This window comes from Salvelinus fontinalis, chromosome 13 (assembly GCF_029448725.1).
Source record: "Salvelinus fontinalis isolate EN_2023a chromosome 13, ASM2944872v1, whole genome shotgun sequence".
NCBI classification, from domain to species: domain Eukaryota; kingdom Metazoa; phylum Chordata; class Actinopteri; order Salmoniformes; family Salmonidae; genus Salvelinus; species Salvelinus fontinalis.
Window position 1 is genome coordinate 30538506 of NC_074677.1, and position 19470 is coordinate 30557975.

The following is a 19470-nucleotide window of genomic DNA, read 5'->3' on the forward strand; positions in this document are numbered from 1 at the left end:
GAAGTCGGATGAACGGTGGCCAAGTAGAGCTCCAACTGGAGCAAAAACCCCTGGCACCCAGCCACCGCTCCATCGTACTCCCCTGGGAGCGCAAGACGCAATGCGCCCGAACCTGATGCTGACGTTGATGGAGAAGGTTGCGCCGTCTGGGAAGGAGCTGGGATAGTAGTCGGGATACCACTCCTCTCCCATCGTTCCATCCTCTCCATCATCATGTCCATTGCCGTCCCTATCCGATGGAGAACGGCGGTGTGATGATGGACACGCTCCTCCATCGATGGGAGAGGGGTGGTTGCTGCTTCTGCTGACTCCATTACTTTCAGGTGCGGGCTTCTGTAACAATTCCAGTGGTGGAAATAAGAGTCAGGTGCAGAGAGCAGGAATATCTTCAACGAGTGGAATTTATTTCCTTACAGTAATCACCTACAATCCGGTGACGCCACACTAAACACTGGGCGCGTAAAGAGTAATGTCCAAAGTAAATTGAATCACAAAAATCCACTAATACACACCACAAACACGAAACAGAAAAACAAGCCTGCACAAAAGTGAGCGGGCAAACTGGGTTTAAATAACCCCTAACCTAAACACACAACAGGTGAAACAAATTAGACCAACTAAAAAGAAAACAGAAAAGGGGATCGGTGGCAGCTAGTAGACCGGAGACGACGACCGCCGAGCGCCGCCCGAACGGGAAGAGGCACCATCCTCGGCGGGACTCGTAACAGAAAGACTGAGGGATGAAGATGTGAATAGGGAAGACAAAGGGAGGATGGGCGAGGAGGTGAGGGCACTGATCCAAGTGATGAAAATAAACTTCAGTGAAAGTGATCTTGAGGAAGTAAACCTGGACAGTTGGCTGAAGGACTTGGAAAGGTTGAAAGTGGCCTGGAGAGATGGCCGAAATGGTAGAGAGCATGGCAGAAATGTAGACCAGAATAGCTGAGAGCAGACTCCTCAAGCCTGAAAAAAAGAACTATGTCCAGAGCTTTGTAAATTAATCGTACTTATTGAGTGTAGTCATGTATCTAATGTATTTATAGATTAGTCATACAGTATATCTACAGATTGTGTATAACATAGCACTGTCCTGACAGTTTGTTTGTTGTTTCTGGTCTTATAGAACCCAGGGAAAGTCTCTGGTCCTGTGTCTGGCCTCTCTCCTCTTGTGACCTCAGCACCCGCAGCCCTCGCCTGGCCCCAATCACCAACCTGAGTGAGAACGGCAGGAAGCTGCTCCAGAAAATGTCAGGAGTGACCCCACAGGTGAGAGGAAACAGGAAGGGAATATTGGCCATATGTCCTTCTACAGTATATCATACCTCTAGATATCGTAGCTCAAGAGTAGAAAATAGCCATAAGCTTATATTACTTTATCTCCTTGTCCAAAATATTCAGGAAGGGAAGGTCAAAGGGGAAAAAGCAAGTGAAGAAAGAGAAGGCCAGTAAGATGCAGCAGGTGGATAATGTTGGAGAAAGTAAGGAGGACAAGAAAGAGGAAAAGAAGAGTCTGAAGAAGAGTTGAGGAAATAGAAGAGGGGAACATAACAAGGGCATTTTAGAGATTTATAGAATTAGAATTAGGTAGAGAATTCTAGAAATTGAATGAGATAGCAGAGAAAGAGCAGCTATCTGATGTTTAATGGCAAACTACTATTTATTCTCCTGTTCTGTTTGATTGACAGGTTTCTCCAGTGGCTGCTGCCCAAACTGAGATGTTCAAAGAAATAATGGCCAACTACTACTACAACATACACACACTCGCAGAGATTTTGAGTTTTGCTTACTCCTCCAACACACAGAGAAACTTAATTTCAGAAACATGAACTATGTTTACCAAAATACACATATTGGTCTCATTGTTATATTTTGAGACATGCACCATTCTTTAAAATATTAATTTAAAAAATACCCAATAATTATATTGGTTCCCATACAGCCTACTAGGGTAGCGTATGATAATGGGTTAGATTTACATAGTGTGTAGTTATCAGGCTTGGAAATATAGCCAGGAGATGCAGAGTCAGCACCCCTACTCATGTCATAAGTGCCATGAGATGTTTAGTGACCACAGAGAGATAGGACCTCTGTGTGCAGAGTCTCATCCGAAGGACAGCACCGGCCGCAGGGCAGTGTCTGGCATTGGGGTCTTAGGTCTTCTTTGGCCAAAGGGAAGTGAAGAGGGCCAGTATGATAGAGCAAGAACTTTCTTAGCAGATAATGATAACATGACAACAGTAGCTGTAGATGATGTAATGAAAAGTTGGAGGGTGGTTGGTAATGGAGGACATCAGGTGGATCCACGTCTGGGTGTTGGGCAGGACCCCTAGCTCCTGGAGAACAGGAGCAGAGTTAAAGGGAACAGGGTAGAAGACAGAGACCTAAACACTCTGCTCCGGTAGCTCTCCTTCTGTTTCTCCTGCGCTTTGTCCATGTTCAGTCTCACCTTTAATGATGACAGGAATACATGCAATTATATTTCATATTACAAATACATTTCTTACATATCTCTTGGAGTGACAGAAAATATATTAACAGCAGACAAACATTTTTACCTGCTTAAAAACCTCCACGTCCTTCTCAGTCTGTGCCTGAAGGTAGTACTCAAAGGTGTTCTGATCTGTTTGGACAATTTCCACCACATCAGGTGGGGTTTCAGTGATCTGAAAGTACGTTATACAAAAATAGCAATAGACAAACACTAAGTCAATCACAATTTTGAAAGACTACATTATATGCAGTAATTGTATATACAATTGCATTGTTTACCTCAGTTTTTAGCTGCGGCTCTCGTCCATACTCAGCATGGATGCTGCTGTTGTGTGCAAAGAGAATTACCTTCAGGTTGTTCTCCCACCCTTCCTGATGCCAATCAAGGGACTTGCCCATGGCAGTCTTGAGGGTCTGGTTGGTCCATTCACCAAACCTGGAGGAGGGGGTAGGAAAGCAATTTCTATTGACAATGTGCCTTAAGATATTGAAATATATCTGATTGTGTACCATGGAAAAACAAAAACAAATTGTAAAAAATAAATATAACAAACCATTGGTGACAGAATATAACCTGTAACATACGTACCTTATTCCAGCGTTCATGACCTTGGTCACTCAAGATGACCTCAGGAGAACCGTGAGTGTTGAAGTTGTTCACTATTGCCTTGGCCTCGCTAGTCTCGTCCTTGATGGGTATCATACAAAACAAAAATCTATTTTTGGTTCCAAGCACCCTTTTTAATGGGTTATAGAAGGGAATTTAGAGTTAAGCACGTACTCTTCCTTTACTGACCTTAATGGGTATGATCAGTCGCCGTCAGACACCAGCTGTTGCCATTCATGGATTTCCCTAACCCTAACTCATCAGTCCAGGTAGTCCTGAGGCATGGTCCTAGGGCTCAGGTCCTCCGAGAGAAGAGAAAGAGAGAGAGAATTAGAGGGAGCATACTTAAATTCACACAGGACACCGGATAAGACAGGAGAAATACTCCAGATATAACAGACTGACCCTAGCCCCCCGACACAAATTATTTCAGCATAATTACTGGAGGCTGAGACAGGAGGGGTGGGGAGACACTGTGTCCCTGTCTGAGTATACCCCCGGACTGGGAAAACCAGGCAGGACATAACCCCACCCACTTTGACAAAGCACAGCCCCCACACCACTAGAGGGATATCTTCAACCACCAGCTTACCATCCTGAGACAAGGCCGAGTATAGCCCACAAAGATCTCCGCCACAGCACAACCCGAGGGGGGGCGCCAACCCAGACAGGAAGATCACGTCAGTAACTCAACCCACTCAAGTGACGCACCCCTCCTAGGGACGGCATGAAAGAGCACCAGTAAGCCAGTGACTCAACCCCTGTAATAGGGTTAGAGGCAGAGAATCCCAGTGGAGAGAGGGGAACCGGCCAGGCAGAGACAGCAAGGGTGGTTCGTTGCTCCAGAGCCTTTCCGTTCACCTTCACACTCCTGGGCCAGACTACACTCAATCATATAACCCACTGAAGAGATGTCTTTAGTAAAGACTTAAAAGTTGAGACCGAGTCTGCGTCTTTCACATGGGTAGGCAGACCATTCCATAAAATTGGAGCTCTATAGGAGAAAGACCTGCCTCCAGCTGTTTGCTTAGAAATTCTAGGGACAATTAGGAGGCCTGCGTCTTGTGACCGTAGCGTACGTGTAGGTATGTACGGCAGGACCAAATTGGAAAGATAGGTAGGGGCAAGCCCATGTAATGCTTTATAGGTTAGCAGTAAAACCTTGAAATCAGCCCTTGCCTTAACAGGAAGCCAGTGTAGGGAGGCTAGCACTGGAGTAATATGATCACATTTTCTGGTTCTAGTCAGGATTCTAGCAGCCGTATTTAGCACTAACTGAAGTTTATTTAGTGCTTTATCCAGGTAGTCGGAAAGTAGAGCATTGCAGTAGTCTAACCTAGAAGTAACAAAAGCATGGATTAATTTTTCTGCATCATTTTTGAATAGAGTTTCTGATTTTTGCAATGTTACGTAGATGGAAAAAAGCGGTTCTTGAAACAGTCTTGATATGTTCGTTAAAAAAAGAGAGATCAGGGTCCAGAGTAACGCAGAGGTCCTTCACAGTTTTATTTGAGACGACTTTACAACCATCAAGATTAATCGTCAGATTCAACAGAAGATCTCTTTGTTTCTTGGGACCTAGAATAAGCATCTCTGTTTTGTCCGAGTTTAAAAGTAGAAAGTTTGCAGCCATCCACTTCCTTATGTCTGAAACACAGGCTTCTAGCGAGGGCAATTTTGGGGCTTCACCATGTTTCATTGAAATGTACAGCTGTGTGTCATCCGCATAGCAGTGAAAGTTAACATTATGTTTTCGAATGACATCCCCAAGAGGTAAAATATATAGTGAAAACAATAGTGGTCCTAAAACAGAACCTTGAGGAACACTGAAATGTACAGTTGATTTGTCAGAGGACAAACCATTCACAGAGACAAACTGATATCTTTCCGACAGATAAGATCTAAACCACTCCAGAACTTGTCCGTGTAGACCAATTTGGGTTTCCAATCTCTCCAAAAGAATGTGGTGATCGATGGTATCAAAGCCAGTACTAAGGTCTAGGAGCATGAGGACAGATGCAGAGCCTCGGTCTGACGCCATTAAAAGGTCATTTACCACCTTCACAAGTGCAGTCTCAGTGCTATGATGGGGTCTAAAACCAGACCGAAGCATTTCGTATACATTGTTTGTCTTCAGGAAGGCAGTGAGTTGCTGTGCAACAACACTAAAACACTTAAGTGTCTCTCTTGATCCTAGGTCCTGGCAGAGTTGTGCAGACTCATGACACATGAGCTTTGGAGTAATACGCAGATTTAAAGAGGAGTCCCTAATTTGCTTTCTAATGATCATGATCTTTTCCTCAAAGAAGTTCATGAATGTATTACTGCTGAAGTGAAAGCCATCCTCACTTGGGGAATGCTGCTTTTTAGTTAGCTTTGCGACAGTATCAAAAATAAATTTCGTATTGTTCTTATTTTCCTCAATTAAGTTGGAAAAATAGGATGATCGAGCAGCGGTGAGGGCTCTTCGATACTGCACGGTACGGTCTTTCCAAGCTAATCGGAAAACTTCCAGTTTGGTGTGGCGCCATTTCCGCTCCAATTTTCTGGAAGCTTGCTTCAGAGCTCGGCTATTTTCTGTATACCAGGGAGCTAGTTTCTTATGACAAATGTGAGTGCATGTAACCGCACTCACTGTCTTCTGGGTAAGCAACTCCAGTGTAGATTTGGCCTTTTGTTGTAGCTTATTGTCCTGCTGAAAGGTTTATTCCTCTCCCAGTCTCTGGTGTAAAGCAGACTGAAGCAAGTTTGCCTTAAGGATTTTGCCTGTGCTGAGCTCCATCCTGTTTCTTTTTATCCTGAAAACCTCCCCAGTATTGTCAAGCATACCCATACCATGATGCAGCCACCACCATTCTTGAAAATAAGGAGGCAGTTACTCATTGATGTGTTGTGTTGGTTTTGTCCCAAACATAACACTTTGCATTTACGCCAAAAAGTGCATTCCTTTGCTGTGTTTTTTTGCAGAATTACTTTAGTGCCTTCTTGCATACAAGATGCATGTTTTGGAATATGTATTACTTATTATTATTCTGTATATTTGTATTCTTCTTTTCACTCTGTCATTTAGGTCATTATTGTGGAGTCACTACAATGTTGTTGATCCATCCTCAGTTCTCTCCCATCAGAGCCATGGAACTCTGTAGCTGTTTTAAAATCACCAGTGACCTCATGGTAACATCCCGGAGCAGTTTCATTCCTGTCCTGCAACTCAGTTCAGAAGGACGATTGTATCTTTGATGTGTCTGGGTGGTTTAATACATAATGCACCGCCTAATTATTAACTTGACCATGCTTAAAGAGATATAAAATGTCTGATTTGTTATTGTTACCCATCTACCAATCACTGCTCTTCTTTATGAGACTTTCAAAAAGCTCCCTGGTCTTTGTAATTTAATCTGTGCTTAACATTCAATACTTGACTAAGGGACCTCACGTATGTACAGTTTAAGTCAGAAGTTTACACCTTAGCCGAATACATTTAAACTCAGTTTTTCACAATTCCTGACATTTAATCCGAGTAAAAATTCCCTGTCTTTGGTCAATTAGGTTCACCACTTTATTTTAAGAATGTGAAATGTCAGAATAATAGTAGAGAGAATTATTTATTTCAGCTTTTATTTCTTTCATCACATTCCCAGTGGGTCAGAAGTTGACATACATTCAATTAGTATTTGGTAGCATTGCCTTTAAATGTTTTAACTTGGGTCAAACGTTTCGGGTAGCCTTCCACAAGCTTCCCACAATAAGTTGGGTGAATTTTGGCCCATTCCTCCTAACAGAGCTGGTGTAACTGAGTCAGGTTTGTAGGCCTCCTTGCTCGCACACGCCTTTTCAGTTCTGCCCACAAAACTTCTATGAGGATGAGGTCAGGGCTTTGTGATGGCCACTCCAAGAACTTGACTTTGTTGTCCTTAAGACATTTTCCACAACTTTGGAAGTATGCTTGGGGTCATTGTCCATTTGGAAGACCCATTTGCGACCATGCTTTAACTTCCTGACTGATGTCTTAAGATGTTGCTTCAATATATTCACATAATTTCCCTCCCTCATGATGCCATCTATTTTGTGAAGTGCACCAGTCCCTCCTGCAGCAAAGCACCCCCACAACATGATGCTGCTACCTACCCCCGTGCTTCACGGTTGGGATGGTGTTCTTCAGCTTGTAAGCCTCCCCCTTTTTCCTCCAAACATAATGATGGTCAAACAGTTCTATTTTTGTTTCATCAGATCAGAGGACATTTCTCCAAATAGTACAATCTTTGTCCTCATGTGCAGTTTCAAACCGTAGTCTGGCTTTTTTTATGGCGGTTTTGGAGCAGTGGCTTCTTCCTTGCTGAGCGGCCTTTCAGGTTATGTCGATATACTGTAGGACTCGTTTTACTGGGGTGGCAGGTAGGTTAGTGGTTAGAGCGTTGGCCCAGTAACCGAAAGGTTGCTAGATTGAATCCCCGAGCTGACAAGGTAAAAAAAACATCTGCTGTTTAGCCCCGGAACAAGGCAGTTAACCCACTGTTCCTAGGCCATCATTGTAAATAAGAATTTGTTCTTAATTTACTTGCCTAGCTAAATAAAGGTTCAAAAATAAAACTGTGGATATAGATACTTTTGTACCTGTTTCCTCCAGCATCTTCACAAGGTCCTTTGCTGTTGTTCTGGGATTGATTTGCACTTTTTGCACCAAAGTACGTTCATCTCTAGGAGACAGAACGCGTCTCCTTCCTGAGCGGTACGACGGCTGCGTGGTCCCATGGTTTTTATACTTGTGTACTATTGTTTGTACAGATGAACGTTGTACCATCAGGCATTTGGAAATTGCTCCCAAGGATGAACCAGACTTGTGGAGGTCTACAATTTTTTTTCTGATGTCTTGGCTGATTTCTTTTGAGTTTCCCATGATGTCAAGCAAAGAGGCAATGAGTTTGAAGGTAGGCCTTGTAAAACATCCACAGGTACACCTCCAATTGACTCAAATCATGTCAATTAGCCTATCAGAAGCTTCTAAAGCCATGACCTCATTTTCTGGAATTTTCCAAGCTGTTTAAAGGCACAGTGTATGTAGTGTATGTAAACTTCTGACCCACTGGAATTGTGATACAGTGAATTATACGTGAAATAATCTGTCTGTAAAAAATTGTTGGAAAAATTACTTGTGTCATGCACAAAGTAGATGTCCTAACCGACTTGCCAAAACTATAGTTTGTTAACAAGAAATTTGTGGAGTGGTTGAAAAACAAGTTTAATGACTCCAACCTAAGTGTATGTAAACTTCCGACTTCAACTGTAACTATGTGTTCAGCACTTTTGAAATGTAGTGGTTGAAAAACAAGTTTTAATGAGTGTATGCAAACTTCTGACTTCAACTGTATGTATGGGGGACAGAGGAAGGGTTAGTCACTCAAAACTCATGTCAACCGCTATTATTTCACACAGAGCGAGTCCATGTAACTTATGTGATTTGTTAATCCTGAACAAATTTATGCTGAACAAAGGGAATACTCATGCAATGAGTATATTTTAATTCTGAATTTGTAATTTATCTTAGAAAATATAAAACATTTCTTCCAATTTATAGAGTATTTTGTGTCGATTGTTGATCAAAAATGACACTTAAATCCATTTTAATCCCACTTTATAACACAATAACATGTGAAGAAATCCAAGAGATCTGAAAACTTTTGTAAGGCACTGTAGCTGGTTATTTTTAACAAGTTGTTTTTGACTAACTTTACTCTGCCTGTTATGCATAGATTGGTCCATTCTGCCATTCCAGTCGACTCGAACCTGTCGCACAAAGTCATACGAAAGGTGGGTCTACAATTCAGGTCTTCACATTAACCTCTGTTCTTATTACATAGGTAAACATCTGAACATGCTTTTATTATGCCTTCAGGACGACGTGGCTTTCTTCAGTTACCCTTTCAGCTTCGAGGCTGAAAGGGAGAGAGGATGGGGCAGGAGAGAGGATGGGACAGAGGGTGAGTTTATATATTTTTTCCTGATAATGAAAATTAAATGGTATTTGTGATGGGCATTTTCACGGCTCCATGCATTTCATCATAGCATAACTTCATTTGGCATTTATTTTATTTTTCTGCTTATTATTTGATCATAGAGTCCCTCCCCCAATGGCCAGTGCTCTACTTCAAGGTCCTCTCCCTGGACTTCTGGCAGCGCTACAGAACTATGGCTACCTGGTCATCCCTTCCACCCCTGGTAAGATGTGTATAGAGCATGGCGCCATTCAATGACTGTCAGAATTGTTTTCTGAAAGTAGTATAAATGATGATAAACTCTGGCTCAAACAGGTGTGTGTCTGTATCCCATAGGGAAGCATACAATAACATGCTATACGTGGAGACGACTGCAGATCGGAACTGAGACGCTTCTTTATTGGTGGATCCCCTGAGATGGAGGACTACAGTTACGTCAGAGTGAGAGGGACCTTCAAGGTACAAATAAAATATCGCAATTCTCTGAAGAAAGTGCTAAAACCACTGACTTAGAAGATAAGGATTTCTTTAAATACAAGTCTAGCTTGATTGATTGATTGAATTTATTTGACAATTTGTAAAACCCATACATAAGGGCGCTCCAGATGATGACGTCTCCACACACAATTTAAGAAAATCATCAAGGATAACACAATAAAACTTAACAGCTTATTTCCATTGTGGTCCTTTTGGAGAGGGAAAGAGGAAGCGAGAATACAACAAGGTTAGGCGGCAATTGTAATGACAACACACAATGACAGACACAATTTGTTTGTTTCACAGCATCCGATAATTAATACAATTTCTGTTCCTAATAAACAACTATGGACAGGTGCATCGTCCTTGTCTCACATAACCTTGATATATAAACAATCAATCCCTAATATATATATATATATATATATATATATATACATATATATATAAATACACATTTAGACAATGACATTATAATAAACAACAGGCACCAAAAGGCAGACCATATGCAGCTCCTTCAGGGTTATCTTTGGTCTCGTTGTTGCCTCTCTGATTAATACCCTCCTTGCCTGGTCCGTGAGTTTTGGTGGGCGGTACTCTCTTTGCAGATTTGTTGTGGTGCCATATTCTTTCAATTGTTTTAATATTGGATTTAATGGAGCTCCGTGGGATTTTCAAAGTTTCTGATATTTTTTCATAACCCAACCCCGATCTGTACTTCTCCACAACTTTGTCCCTGACCTGTTTGGAGAGCTCCTTGGTCTTCATGGTGCCGCTTGCTTGGTGGTGCCCCTTGCTTAGTGGTGTTGCAGACTCTGGGGCCTTTCAGAACAGGTGTATATATACTGAGATCATGTGACAGATGATGTGACACTTAGATTGCACACAGGTAGACTTTATTTAACTAATTATGTGACTTCTGAAGGTAATTGGTTGCTGCACCAGATCTTACTTAGGGGCTTCATAGCAAAGTGGGTGAATACATATGCACGCAACACTTTTCCGTTTTTTATTTCTTCGAATTTTTGGAAAGAGTATTTTTTTTTACATTTCACTACACCAATTTGGACTGTTTTGTGTATGTCCATTTCATGAAATCCAAATAAAAATATTTTTAAATTACAGGTTGTAATGCAACAACATAGGAAAAACGCCAAGGGGGATGAATACTTTTGCAAGGCACTGTACTTTAATATTGCCACTCACTTTTGAGACATGCTACTATTTAGGCATTTTTTCAGTGAGAACTTAAAACTACCTATGGAGGTTATAAGTTTCAAATTCTTTGGAAGATTATTCCAAAGAATGGCAGCTGAGTATAAAAATGTTTCCTTCCCCTACCACTTTTAAACCTAAAAGGAACAATGTATTTTCACTCCTAGTTGAACAGTTATGGTTATCCCTTACTAAGTTAAAGTAGTTACATAAGTATCTGGGGACCATACTGTGGACAATCTTATGCACAAAACACAATTTTATCTGAGCGGCTCTCTCCTCCATTTTAAGCCATCTAAGACTTTTAAAGTGTGAATAGTCAAGATGCGTAAGTGCTGGAAGTTTAAGAATAATCCTGACTAATTTGTTCTGAGATGTCTGCAATACATTTTTTATATCTTGGGGGCACTATTGTACCAGGAAGAGCATGCATATGTAACAGTTTTGCTTCCGTCCCTCTCCTCGCCCCTACCTGGGCTAAAACCAGGGACCCTCTGCACACATCAACAACTGCCTCCCACGAAGCATCGTTACCCATCGCCCACATGGGTCAAGGTCTCAGAGCAAGTGACGTCACCGATTGAAGCTCTATTAGCGCGCACCCCGCTAACAAACTAGCCATTTCACACCGGTTACACTCACCCCCTGATGACCTCCTCCTTTTTCACAGCAACCAGTGATCCGGGTCAACAGCATCAATGTAACAGTATAGCTTCCGTCCCTCTCCTCACCCCTACCTGGGCTCGAACCAGGGACCCTCTGCACACATCAACAACAGTCCCCCACGAAGCACTTTGTGGAGCGATGGGTAACGATGCTTTGTGGGAGGCAGTTGTTGATGTGTGCAGAGGGTCCCTAGTTCGAGACCAGGTAGGGGTGAGGAGAGGGATGGAAGAAAAACTGTTACACATAGTCGAAGTGGCACTGAACTAGAGTCCCTGCCAATATCCCCATTGCATTCTTATCCAGATATTTGGAGGTTCTAGCCAGGAACCTATTTTTATGGTTCACTTTGGAGATAACATTTTGTGCCATGCTCTCCCCTGTCAGATGGTTATCTATCACACATACAAGATACTTAACAGATTATTTTGCTGCGACTACTATGTCACCTACTACCTCCTTAAAATCTGTGGATTTCCTCAGTTTCACTTTGGACCCGAACTTGATGTACTCTGTTTTTCCAAGATGAAGGGACAGCTTCTTGTCATATAGCCATTTAAGAAGTTCAGCACTGAGGGCTATCTCAACCACATTTTTGTCTTTGTGGGAAACCAACAGTGCAGAATCATCTGCATATAGGAAAATATCACATGTACATGCAGATTTCAGATCATTTATATACAATAGAAATAAAAGTGGACCCAGCACACTCCCTTGGGGTACCCCGCAGTTCAAGATTTTGGGTTTAGACAGGGTTCCATCCACATCCACCATCTGTTTTCTTCCTTGCAGGTAAGAGCTGACCCATTTTCCTGCCTAGTTTTTAAAGCCCGTGGGTCTTAGTGTGATTAACAGAATCTCATGATCCACTGTATCGAACTCCTTTTGAAGATCTAACATAACCATACCACAAAATTTCCCTCCGTCTTCTTCCTTCCTTATGTGTTCAGTCAGATATAGTAGGTGTCAGTGGAATGGGATTTCCTGAAGCCAGATTGGAACTCATAGAATAGGTTATGCAAGGAAATATAACTGTAAATCTGCTTGAACATAATATTTTCCATGATCTTTGATAAAGCACAGGGGATTCAGACAGGCCGATAGTTTCCATGATCTAACGTATTCCCTTTTTTGTATAAAGGAATGGCCATTGCAAGTTTTAGTTCACTGGGAAACACCCTAGCTCAATAGACAGATTCATAATGTGAGTTACACAGGGGGTCATATTTACCGCAGCATCCTTTAGAAATCTGTCAGGAATGTTGTCAAGACCAGTTGCTTTGGAATGGTCAAGTTCTTTCAGCCTCTCTAGCACAGTTGACTCAGACACCTTTTCAAATGAAAAATCATCTACTTGAATCTCCTGCTGTGAGTAAAACTGCTGGACATGACTCTCCCCATAGCAACCTGATTGACTAGGTAACTTGCGAACTAATGTATTAGCTATAGTTGTAAAATAGCTATTCAGACTGTCTGCAACCATGGTCTTATCTGATGTAACCTTTCCTCCAATGTCCAAGCTAAGATTGAGAGCTTTGGTCTTTAATCTGTTACTGTAACCAAACAGCTTCAGACACTTCCATCATTTACTCGGATTGTTCCTATTTTCAACTATTTTGTCATTAAAATATTCTTTATTGACCTTCTGTATCATCCTGTTGACCTAATTTCTTAATTTCTTATAGTCTATAAATATATAATCTGCCCTGGATTTCCTAAACTCCAGAAAGCGTAATTTTTTACGCCTAATTTAATTTAAAATGTGATAATTTTTCCATGGTTCAGTTCTTTGCTTGATTCTAACCTTTTTTACTGGAGCCTGCTTATCTACAGTATGTAAAAACAATGATTTAAAATGGCCCCAGGCATTCTCCACCTCACTGCATTTCAATACAGCAGACCAGTCCAATTTGCTCAAACAATTAACAAAAATATCTGCACTATAATTCTTCATAGCCCTAATTTTTATTAAGTTATGTCAATTAAAAGCTGTTTTCTGAGCCTTCCTACTACAGAAAATGATGTAAGGATCACTGAGCCCAAAGTTTACAACCATACTGTTTGATATCCTTGATCTATATGACACCAACACAAGGTCAATGATGGTTTTGGTAGAAGGACAGACCCTGGTGGGCTCATTAATCAGCTGGTATAAGGCAAACCGATGACACATTTTTTTAAGAGCTTTAAAAGTAGCATGGCCCTGTTAGAGCATATCTGTATTAAAATCACCAGTAACAATAACATCTGATTTACCAAAGTCTGTACAGTTGGAACAAGTCTCCTCCAACGATTCATAAAACTTGTACTGGTCTGGTGGTCTATAACAGGTTCCAACTATAATAGGTTTACATTTTGGCAATAAAATGTCCAACCACACAGCTTCAATCTCGTCATGGTTTAAATCTGATCTATAGTTGAACCCAATACCTGATCTTACATAAATACAAGCTCCCCCGCCTTTGCGATTGCGGTCTCTTTTAATTACTACATCCTTTTCAACTTCAATCTCAGTATTTGTTATCGAACCATCCAACCATGTTTCGGTAAAGCAAAGCACTCCCACCTTACAGTTACTATAGAGTAGGCAAAGTTCCTCAATCTTGGTAAGAAGACTTCTAACGTTGAGATGAAGAATGTGTAGTCCTCTCGTGGAAAAAATATTTTCTAGAGTCAAGTTTTCCTCGTCTGTTGGAACTATCAGCTGAAATTGTTCACTTGAGATGATAGTTAACTCCATGCAGTCCAATCGCTGCAATGAAGCTCCTTCCAGGATTCGCGCTGGCATTTGAAAGAGATGGTCGTTGCTCCTTCCCTTCTGACCCTCTCCCAGCTACCCCTGGACTCTGTCTATGTACAGTAGGGAGAGAGGCTGAGTTGCTTTGGCTTCCGCATACAGACCACAGGCAGCGTCACCTTCAACCTCCATTGTGTCCAGCACACCATGTGAGTCTGGTTGCACAGGTGAAAATACCATACTGAATATTTTCAGATTATTTTTATGAGGTGTCCACAGTTATGTCCAGTATGGGGTAAAGCAGAATAATGTAAAAATGTACGACTTATAGAGATCTGGATGCTTTCAATTTGGGCCATATTTTCTCTGTTTGTTTGATGTCACTGTGCTTATCTTGTGTGCAGGGCATTTGTTGAAGCCAGCAACCTGTAGAAGAGGCAGAGTGTTCTGGACCAGCTGGGAGGCTTCAGCCAGCAAGGGGCTGTCTATAATGTCCTGGGTACGGAATAGCATGTCCAAATACAAATTATTGAGAAAGAATTACAAAATGTCAAGATGCTGGTACACAATATGCTGAGCAAAAGCAAGTAACACAGTCTGGTAAACAATGTATTTGTGCTCTGATTGGCAGAGGCATTCCAGAGGGCAATGAGACGGATGAAGGAGACCAGAGAGAGTTTTCCCAGAGACCTTATCAACACCTCAGCCCAACTCAACTCTGATTCCACTGCATAGACACATACATTGTATTACATAGGCAGCACAACAATAACCTGAAACATCCTGCTAAAGAAATTCCAGTATCCAAGATTACATCCCCCTCACCAGCCATCTTCGTTTATGTTCTGTAATTTTGTAATTACCTGTATATATTTTGAGATGTGGTTGAGATATTTTAAGAGATGTACATTTCCTTTGAGGTTGCATTTTGATGACTTTGTAGCACAGTGTCAGATGATGTATGAACTATTTTCAATGTTTTGTTATCATAGTTTTTCAATAGATTTCATATTAAAACTAAGATATGCTTATTATCTGAGACTCACATCTTTCAAAAAAAGTGTTTGTGAGGCTGTGACAGTACAAAGGGTTTAACACTGTCAGGAGGTCGGGCATAGGCAATGACTCAAAGGTAAAGGTACAGGAGCACACCGCAAACAAAGAGGCTATGAAGAAAAGGCAAATGAAATCCTGGCTCTTTCAGAGCTCTAGACTTGTGTGTCAGACTTTAAACTTCAAAAAGAAAAGCATGAAGCTTAAATGAAGCAATCTATAAAGTTCCTAGCCACACCGCTCACATGTACTCTCCAGGGGCCCCATTTATCAACAACAAAAATACTTGCATGCTCCACTTCCCGCGTATTTATCAAATTTGAATTTGACAGGAAAGTAAGTATCTCCATGCAAATCTCAGACCATGCTTACGTGCTACTTTTAGTGGTAAAATAATTGTATTACAAGTAAATGTTGTTTTGGGCAAAATGGAGGTGTTTGACACACGGGAATAGTAATAATGGTAGGCTAATAAAAACATTAAATTGTCAGCTAATGATAAAACATGTGCATTTGCCGTTGATATTGAGATAGTAGCATGCAGTCTAATATGTTTCTTTGAGTTTTATTATATGGGCCAAAATCATAATCCCGTTTTCTCACATGACACGTTTATTCCCGCTACACAATAAACATTATGCTTGAAAGTAAATAGAGCGGTATTCTAGACAGTATGGGTGGGCCACAGTATTGTTGTGAGATAGGAGTGTGACATCATAGCCTATTTAATCTAACAGCCTATACCAAGACAGGATAGCAACACAATCATCTATTTAAAAAACTAAATGTTGAACAACACTTGTTTTGGATAGTGTGGCTGTAGCATTTAGCCTACTTTTTTGGTTTGAATAGACAAACATTTAGAATGCGCAGCCAATGTTCGGCACTCGCTATTGGCGGGATGCATTTTTAGCTTGACAAAGTCACTGCAAAAGATTTCTTTTAGAAGTGGCCCAGTTCCAACATTTCCAAATTATACAGCAAATGAGACTATTATTCTGCCAGCACAAAATGTGCGCATTTTTGCGGGGCGTTTTCCAGGCGAGGTTGTAGTGCTTGTAAATATGGCTCTGATTTATCAATGAAAACATGCGTATATGTTGTGTGTGACAATTTGATAAATGTATATGAAGCATTACTCTGCTATCATTGGGCTAATTTAATTTTGACATTTTTAAACATTTACATTGCATTTCATTTTGAGAAATGAGATGAGCACAGGTCTACCTTGCAAAGTCCAGGTTGTATTAAGCCTGTTATGGCATAAGATAAGACTCCTCATTCTATCTCTCTCATCTCTCCTCTTTTCCCCCTACGTGTGTGCAGCTCTCTCACTGCTTAGCATGTCTCACTCCCATGTGTAGCACAGTGTCTGAGAGGAGTGAGGGTGCCAGGAAACTGTCAGTGCTGGCGCTCCCCTCTGCCCATCTGGCACCGCCACAGAGTTGCCTGGCGTTGGCCATGGTGTGAACACGGTCTGTCTCCCTTCCCTAATTAAACTGTATACATTACAAACATATATAGTTGGTTGTCCAAATGGAAACTTGCTAGCACTTTACCACAAGGTCAAGTCAGAGTGAAAAAATGTTTTCCGTTGATGTGTCTAGGTTTATTATTAAGCATTATAAACTGGATGGTTCGAGCTCTGAATGCTGATTGGCTGACAGCCATGGTATATCAGACCGTATACCATGGGTATGACAAAACACTTATTTTTACCATGGTAAACAGTTTATAATAGCAATAAGGCACCTCAGGTGTTTGTGATATATGGGCAATATACCACAGCTAAGGGCGGTGTCCAGGTACTCCACGTTGCGTCGTGCGTAAGAACAGCCCTTGGCCATATACCATGGCTAAGGGTATACCAAGTCTGTCAGTCAATCAGCATTCAGGGCACGAACCACCCAGTTTATAATTAAGCAATAAGGCACAAGGGGGTGTGGTATATGGCCAATATACCAAGACTAAGGGCTGTTCTGAGGCAAGACGCAATATAGAGTTTATAATTGTTGATAGATAATGGAGGTCATCTGGCACTGTAATAAGGGGTTTGGATTTTTTTTTACATGTATGTTTGTTGTATTCTGTCTCTCATTCTGATGGTGGAACCTCAAGTGGCTGGATTGATAGATTTTTGAAAACCTTTATTCATTGTTAAATAAATCTTGAATGGCAACTACTATAGTTGTGAAGTTTCAAGTTTTATTGTCACATGCACTAGTGAAGTGAAATGCCTTTTTTTGCTTGCTCTTTCCCAACAATGCAGTAATCAATATCAGTAGTAGTGTAAAAAAATAAAAAACAAAGTCAAGTAGAACAGAAACACACGAAAAATAGAAGAGATTCTGGAGTGGTAGGGTTAGATATGTATAGGGGTAAGGTGACTAGGCATCAGGATTTATGATAAACAAAGTAGCAGCAGCCTATATGATGATTGTATGAGTGTGTGTGCGTGTGTGTAGAGTCAGTATGAATGTGTGTGCAGGTTATGTGTCTGTGAGCAAATTAAGTGTGAGTGAGTGGGAGTGTATTGGACTGTCAGTGTGAGTGTGTGTGTGAGTGAGTGTGTGAGTTTGCACAGACAGTGCAAAAAAATAAATAAATAGAAGGGTCCATGCAGATAGTCTGTGTAGCCATTTTGTTAGCTATTTAGCAGCCTTATTGGAAAAGGGAAAGGGGGATATCTAGTCAGTTGTACAACTGAATGCCTTCAAGGGGATAGAAGCTGTTCAGGATCCTTTTGGTGTCAGACTTGATGCTCCAGGACCACTTGCTGTGAGGAAGCAGAGAGAACAGTCTATGGCTTGGGTGGCTAGAATCTTTAACAATTTTCTGGGCCTTCTTTTCACACCGCCTGATATAGACGTCCTGGATGGCATGGAGCTCAGCCACAGTGATGTACTGGACTGTCCACACCACCCTCTGTAGCGCCATGTGATCGAGGGCTGTGCAGTTGCTATACCAAGCAGTGATGCAGCCAGTCAAGATGACCTCAATGGTGCAGCTGTAGAACTTTGAGGATTTGAGGGGCCATGGCAACTTTTTTTTCAACCTCCTGAGGGGGAAGAGGCATTCTTCACGACTGTTTGCGTGTGTGTGGACCATTTTAAGTCCTTGAAGCTCTCGACCCTCTCCACTGCAGCCCCGTCGATGTGGATGGGGGCGTGCTCGCCTACCTGTTTCCTGTAGTCCACGATCAGCTACTTGGTCATATTGACGTTGAGAAAGAGGTTGTTGTCCTGGCACCACACTGCCAGGTCACTGACCTACTCCCTGTAGGCTGTCTCATCGTCGCTGGTGATCAGGCCTTCCACTGTCGTGTCGTCAGCAAACTTGATTATGGTGTTGGTGTTGGAATCGTGCATGGCCATGTAGTCGTGGGTGAACAGGGAAAGGACTAAGCACACACCCCTGTGGGGACCCCGTGCTGAGGGTCAGCGTGGCGGAGGTAATGTTGCCTACCCTAACCACCTGGGGTCGGCCCGTCAGTAAGTCCAGGATCCAGTTGCAGAGGGAGGTGTTCAGTCCCAGGGTCCCGAGCTTGGTGACAAGCTTGGAGGGGACTATGGTGTTGATTGCTGAGCTGTAGTCAATGAACAGCATTCTCACATAGGTATTCTTCTTATCGTCAGAGCTTCAAGGATTTAAATGGCATATATATCTAGGTTGGTGAGGGCAGTGTGGAGTGCAATTGAGATTGCATCATCTATGGACCTGTTGGGGTGGTATGCAAATTGGAGTGGGTTTAGGGTGTCTGGGATGATTGAGTTGATATGTGCCATAATCAGCCTTTCAAAGCACTTCATGATTACAGATGTGAGTGCTATTGGGTGGTAGTCATTGTGGTAGGTAGCCTTAGAGGTTTTGGGAACAGGAATGATGATGGTCAGCTTGAGATATGTATGGATTACAGACTGGGACAAGGAGAGGTTGAAAATGACCATGAATATGACTGCCAGCTGTTCTGCCCGCGCACGGCCTTACGAGTGTTGACCTGATTAAAAACCTTACTAATGTCGGCCTTGGAGAGCAAGATCACCCAGTCCACTGGGTCAGCAGGGGCCCTCGTGCATGGCTCGGTGTTGTTTTTGTCAAAACGTGCATAAAATGCATTGAGTTTGTCTGCTAGAGAGGCATTGTTGGGCAGATCATGGCTGGCTCTCCAATTGTAATCTGTAATGGACTGTAAACCCTGCCACATGCGTCGGTGCCTGTGTAATAGGATTCCACCT

At 41.9% G+C, this 19470-nt stretch overlaps 1 long non-coding RNA gene across 1 annotated transcript; it reads left to right on the plus strand.

Moving 5' to 3' along the window:
* The first annotated feature begins 1035 nt into the window (after positions 1-1035).
* On the plus strand, positions 1036-15216 carry LOC129868420 (uncharacterized). Its single transcript, XR_008761760.1, has 8 exons — positions 1036-1266; positions 1686-6271; positions 8848-8905; positions 8991-9075; positions 9213-9313; positions 9427-9549; positions 14587-14681; positions 14814-15216. It is a non-coding gene; the product is annotated as an uncharacterized LOC129868420 (long non-coding RNA).
* Positions 15217-19470: the final 4254 nt, after the last annotated feature.